This window comes from Cololabis saira, unplaced genomic scaffold (assembly GCF_033807715.1).
Source record: "Cololabis saira isolate AMF1-May2022 unplaced genomic scaffold, fColSai1.1 scf025, whole genome shotgun sequence".
Taxonomy (NCBI): Eukaryota; Metazoa; Chordata; class Actinopteri; order Beloniformes; family Belonidae; genus Cololabis; species Cololabis saira.
The window spans coordinates 459,001-465,000 of record NW_026906189.1 but is presented as its reverse complement, the minus strand read 5'-3'; the positions used below and the strand labels follow the sequence as shown (position 1 = coordinate 465,000).

At 51.2% G+C, this 6,000-nt stretch overlaps 5 non-coding genes across 5 annotated transcripts; all 5 read right to left on the bottom strand.

Annotated features, from left to right (window-relative positions):
* Nucleotides 1–93: 93 nt before the first annotated feature.
* On the bottom strand, nucleotides 94–166 carry trnav-aac (transfer RNA valine (anticodon AAC)). The gene has a single exon. It is a non-coding gene; the product is annotated as a tRNA-Val (tRNA).
* Nucleotides 167–416: 250 nt separating this feature from the next.
* On the bottom strand, nucleotides 417–498 carry trnas-aga (transfer RNA serine (anticodon AGA)). Its single transcript has one exon. It is a non-coding gene; the product is annotated as a tRNA-Ser (tRNA).
* A 2,312-nt stretch (nucleotides 499–2,810) lies between these two features.
* Nucleotides 2,811–2,883, bottom strand: trnav-aac (transfer RNA valine (anticodon AAC)). The gene has a single exon. It is a non-coding gene; the product is annotated as a tRNA-Val (tRNA).
* Nucleotides 2,884–3,139: 256 nt separating this feature from the next.
* trnas-aga (transfer RNA serine (anticodon AGA)) lies at nucleotides 3,140–3,221 on the bottom strand. The gene has a single exon. It is a non-coding gene; the product is annotated as a tRNA-Ser (tRNA).
* A 2,254-nt stretch (nucleotides 3,222–5,475) lies between these two features.
* Nucleotides 5,476–5,548, bottom strand: trnav-aac (transfer RNA valine (anticodon AAC)). The gene has a single exon. It is a non-coding gene; the product is annotated as a tRNA-Val (tRNA).
* Between the last annotated feature and the right edge of the window lie 452 nt (nucleotides 5,549–6,000).

The window sequence follows — 6,000 nt, the reverse complement described above, 5'->3', positions numbered from 1 at the left end:
GCGAGAAAGAGATGGTCGACCTTCCTGTGCCGAGCACCAAGAAGAGGATTAGAGGGGTTTTCCAAGTCCAAATAATATTATTGCAGTAATACATGTTTCCGCCCAGTTTCGAACAGGGGACCTTTCGCGTGTTAGGCGAACGTGATAACCACTACACTACGGAAACTTTCATGCTTTGAAAATGGCGGGCGTAACGAAAAAAAAATCCTATCTTCAAATCATTCATGTTAGAAATAAATGTGTGATTTCATATAAGTTGTCCTGGTGCGGTAAAAATTAAAAATCATCCATCGGTATTACCATGCTGGGTAGAAAATGTACCACAAGGGAAGCCAACTGATTACTTTTGAAAGACAGTACTGGATATGATTAATAACTGCAAATTAGGCTGTCGTCTTGCACATTCAAACATTACTCGTTGTTGGCAGGATTCGAACCTGCGCGGGGAATCCCCAATGGATTTCTAGTCCATCGCCTTAACCACTCGGCCACAACAACCTGTCAGCTGTGTGTATGTGTGTATGTGTGTGTGTGTGTGTGTGTGTGTGTGTGTGTGTGTGTGTGTGTGTGTGTGTGTGTGTGTGTGTGTGTGTGTGTGTGTGTGAATCTTCAGAAATAGACAATTTAGAGTCTTTATTTTAAAATGGTTGGTTTTACTTCATTTTAAAATGGTTGGTTTTACTTTATTAGGTTGAGACATATTTTCATCCTCATTTTCATCAACAGTCAGTGCAGTATGTTCATAGATCATACATCCACTTTCTTGTTTCCAAAAAGCTCTGGATAGATTTCAGTTAATCTCTCACATCTCATGTATGAGAGGATCTCTTAAGTAGCAGAGGATGGTTTCGATCCATCGACCTCTGGGTTATGGGCCCAGCACGCTTCCGCTGCGCCACTCTGCTGTATAACCAGGATGTGACTCCGCCACACAGTGGGGGGGAGGGGGGGAGGGGACTTAAAAGCGGGTCCCCTGGTTCGGACGGTGAGCCGGGTCTCTGGGTGGCTCCAGGTGAGCCGGGTTGTTGAGGTTGTTGAGTTGTTGTCAGGGTCTGCTGGTGGAAGCTCCTGAGGTGTGGTGGTGATGCTGCTGGGGTCTGGTGGTGCAGCTAGTGGGGTCTGGTGGTGGAAGCTCCTGGGGTCTGGTGATGGAAGCTCCTGGGGTCAGGTGATGGAAGCTCCTTGGGTCTGGTGATGGAAATTCCTGGGGTCTGGTGGTGGAAGCTCCTGGGGTCTGGTGGTGATGCTGCTGGGGTCTGGTGGTGATGCTGCTGGGGTCTGGTGGTGGAGCTAGTGGTGTCTGGTGGTGGAAGCTCCTGAGGTGTGGTGGTGATGCTGCTGTCGTCTGGTGGTGGAGCTAGTGGTGTCTGGTGGTGGAAGCTCCTGGGGTCAAAGTCCAGAGTGCTAACCATTACACCATGGAACCCTGTTCAGCTTTTATTGTGTTTTTATTGTGGTCCTGAAACCAGAACATGAGTAAAAAACAATATGCGCTTGAGCATCTGACAGAGTGCTGTCCATGGTGCTAGGAGCGTCTGGGTGTTTATGGTACCAGGGCCCTGGTCCTCCAGGCCCAAGGGCTGGCTCTTTCACTCCAGTGGCCGGTCGGTGGGGGGGCTTAAAAGCGGGTCCCCGGGTTCGGACGGTGAGCCGGGTCTTTGGGTGGCTCCAGGTGAGCCGGGTTTTTGAGGTTGTTGAGTTGTTGTTAGGGTTTGGTGGTGGAAGCTCCTGAGGTGTGGTGGTGATGCTGCTGGGGTCTGGTGGTGCAGCTAGAGGGGTCTGGTGGTGGAAGCTCCTGGGGTCTGGTGATGGAAGCTCCTGGGGTGTGGTGGTGGAAGCTCCTGGGTTCTGGTGGTGATGCTGCTGGGGTCTGGTGCTGATGCTGCTGGGGTCTGGTGGTGGAAGCTCCTGAGGTCTGGTGGTGGAAGCTCCTGAGGTCTGGTGGTGGAAGCTCCTGGGGTCTGGTGGTGGAAGCTCCTGGGGTCTGGTGGTGGAAGCTCCTGGGGTCTGGTGGTGGAAGCTCCTGGGGTCTGGTGCTGATGCTGCTGGGGTCCGGTGGTGGAGCTAGTGGGGTCTGGTGTTGGAAGCTCCTGGGATCTGGTGGTGGAGCTAGTAGGGTCTGGTGGTGGATGGGGTCTGGTGGTGATGCTGCTGGGGTCTGGTGGTGGAGCTAGTGGGGTCTTGTGGTGGATGGGGTCTGGTGGTAATGCTGCTGGGGTCTGGTGGTGGAGCTAGTAGGGTCTGGTGGTGGATGGGGTCTGGTGGTAATGCTGCTGGGGTCTGGTGGTGGAGCTAGTGGGGTCTGGTGGTGATGCTGCTGGGGTCTGGTGGAAGCTCCTGGGGTCTGGTGGTGGAAGCTCCTGAGGTCTGGTGGTGGAAGCTCCTGGGGTCTGGTGGTGGAAGCTCCTGGGGTCTGGTGGTGATGCTGCTGGGGTATGGTGGTGGAGCTAGTGGGGTCTGGTGTTGGAAGCTCCTGGGGTCTGGTGGTGGAGCTAATGGGGTCTGGTGTTAATGCTGCTGGGGTTTGGTGGTGGAGCTAGTGACTTACATGTTTTGAAAAAGGCGGGCATGACGAAAAGATCCTGTAAAAAATCTATGTAATATGTTTCTTTTTTTCCTGTAAAGTTGGACATTTGAAAGATTAGGTAAATGAGGAATGACTGGCTTTTAATCAGTTGTGGAACTGCAACGAAATTCATTTCTGCATAAGACCCAATGCGAGAAAGAGATGGTCGACCTTCCTGTGCCGAGCACCAAGAAGAGGATTAGAGGGGTTTTCCAAGTCCAAATAATATTATTGCAGTAATACATGTTTCCGCCCAGTTTCGAACAGGGGACCTTTCGCGTGTTAGGCGAACGTGATAACCACTACACTACGGAAACTTGCATGCTTTGAAAATGGCGGGCGTAACGAAAAAAAAATCCTATCTTCAAATCATTCATGTTAGAAATAAATGTGTGATTTCATATAAGTTGTCCTGGTGCGGTAAAATTAAAAATCATCCATCGGTATTACCATGCTGGGTAGAAAATACAAAATGTACCACAAGGGAAGCCAACTGATTACTTTTGAAAGACAGTACTGGATATGATTAATAACTGCAAATTAGGCTGTCGTCTTGCACATTCAAACATTACTCGTTGTTGGCAGGATTCGAACCTGCGCGGGGAATCCCCAATGGATTTCTAGTCCATCGCCTTAACCACTCGGCCACAACAACCTGTCAGCTGTGTGTATGTGTGTGTGTGTGTGTGTGTGTGTGTGTGTGTGTGTGTGTGTGTGTGTGTGTGTGTGTGTGTGTGTGTGTGTGTGTGTGTGTGTGAATCTTCAGAAATAGACAATTTAGAGTCTTTATTTTAAAATGGTTGGTTTTACTTTATTAGGTTGAGACATATTTTCATCCTCATTTTGATTAAATGCATTTTCATCAACAGTCAGTGCAGTATGTTCATAGATCATACATCCACTTTCTTGTTTCCAAAAAGCTCTGGATAGATTTCAGTTAATCTCTCACATCTCATGTATGAGAGGATCTCTTAAGTAGCAGAGGATGGTTTCGATCCATCGACCTCTGGGTTATGGGCCCAGCACGCTTCCGCTGCGGCACACTGCTGTATAACCAGGATGTGACTCCGCCACACAGTGGGGGGGAGGGGGGTAGGGGACTTAAAAGCGGGTCCCCTGGTTCGGACGGTGAGCCGGGTCTCTGGGTGGCTCCAGGTGAGCCGGGTTGTTGAGGTTGTTGAGTTGTTGTTGGGGTCTGGTGGTGGAAGCTCCTGAGGTGTGGTGGTGATGCTGCTGGGGTCTGGTGGTGCAGCTAGTGGGGTCTGGTGGTGGAAGCTCCTGGGGTCTGGTGATGGAAGCTCCTGGGGTCAGGTGATGGAAGCTCCTTGGGTCTGGTGATGGAAATTCCTGGGGTCTGGTGGTGGAAGCTCCTGAGGTGTGGTGGTGATGCTGCTGTCGTCTGGTGGTGGAGCTAGTGGTGTCTGGTGGTGGAAGCTCCTGGGGTCAAAGTCCAGAGTGCTAACCATTACACCATGGAACCCTGTTCAGCTTTTATTGTGTTTTTATTGTGGTCCTGAAACCAGAACATGAGTAAAAAACAATATGCGCTTGAGCATCTGACAGAGTGCTGTCCATGGTGCTAGGAGCGTCTGGGTGTTTATGGTACCAGGGCCCTGGTCCTCCAGGCCCAAGGGCTGGCTCTTTCACTCCAGTGGCCGGTCGGTGGGGGGCTTAAAAGCGGGTCCCCGGGTTCGGACGGTGAGCCGGGTCTTTGGGTGGCTCCAGGTGAGCCGGGTTTTTGAGGTTGTTGAGTTGTTGTTAGGGTTTGGTGGTGGAAGCTCCTGAGGTGTGGTGGTGATGCTGCTGGGGTCTGGTGGTGCAGCTAGAGGGGTCTGGTGGTGGAAGCTCCTGGGGTCTGGTGATGGAAGCTCCTGGGGTGTGGTGGTGGAAGCTCCTGGGTTCTGGTGGTGATGCTGCTGGGGTCTGGTGCTGATGCTGCTGGGGTCTGGTGGTGGAAGCTCCTGGGGTCTGGTGGTGGAAGCTCCTGGGGTCTGGTGGTGGAAGCTCCTGAGGTCTGGTGGTGGAAGCTCCTGGGGTCTGGTGGTGGAAGCTCCTGGGGTCTGGTGGTGGAAGCTCCTGGGGTCTGGTGGTGGAAGCTCCTGGGGTCTGGTGGTGGAAGCTCCTGGGGTCTGGTGCTGATGCTGCTGGGGTCTGGTGGTGGAGCTAGTGGGGTCTGGTGTTGGAAGCTCCTGGGGTCTGGTGGTGGAGCTAGTAGGGTCTGGTGGTGGATGGGGTCTGGTGGTGATGCTGCTGGGGTCTGGTGGTGGAGCTAGTGGGGTCTTGTGGTGGATGGGGTCTGGTGGTAATGCTGCTGGGGTCTGGTGGTGGAGCTAGTAGGGTTTGGTGGTGGATGGGGTCTGGTGGTAATGCTGCTGGGGTCTGGTGGTGGAGCTAGTGGGGTCTGGTGGTGATGCTGCTGGGGTCTGGTGGAAGCTCCTGGTGTCTGGTGGTGGAAGCTCCTGAGGTCTGGTGGTGGAAACTCCTGGGGTCTGGTGGTGGAAGCTCCTGGGGTCTGGTGGTGATGCTGCTGGGGTATGGTGGTGGAGCTAGTGGGGTCTGGTGTTGGAAGCTCCTGGGGTCTGGTGGTGGAGCTAGTGGGGTCTGGTGTTAATGCTGCTGGGGTTTGGTGGTGGAGCTATTGACTTAAATGTTTTGAAAAAGGCGGGCATGACGAAAAGATCCTGTAAAAAATCTCTGTAATATGTTTCTTTTTTTCCTGTAAAGTTGGACATTTTAAAGATTAGGTAAATGGGGAATGACTGGCTTTTAATCAGTTGTGGAACTGCAACGAAATTCATTTCTGCATAAGACCCAATGCGAGAAAGAGATGGTCGACCTTCCTGTGCCGAGCACCAACAAGAGGATTAGAGGGGTTTTCCAAGTCCAAATAATATTATTGCAGTAATACATGTTTCCGCCCAGTTTCGAACAGGGGACCTTTCGCGTGTTAGGCGAACGTGATAACCACTACACTACGGAAACTTGCATGCTTTGAAAATGGCGGGCGTAACGAAAAAAAAATCCTATCTTCAAATCATTCATGTTAGAAATAAATGTGTGATTTAATATAAGTTGTCCTGGTGCGGTAAAATTAAAAATCATCCATCGGTATTACCATGCTGGGTAGAAAATACAAAATGTACCACAAGGGAAGCCAACTGATTACTTTTGAAAGACAGTACTGGATATGATTAATAACTGCAAATTAGGCAGTCGTCTTGCACATTCAAACATTACTCGTTGTTGGCAGGATTCGAACCTGCGCGGGGAATCCCCAATGGATTTCTAGTCCATCGCCTTAACCACTCGGCCAAAAATGGGGCTAAAGGGACTGCCCGAGGGGGGGAAAGAAAAGAAAAAAGAGGGAGGAGGGGGGAAAGAGGGAAAAGAAAAGGAGGGAAAAAAGGAGGAAAATGAACATTATATTTTTCTCT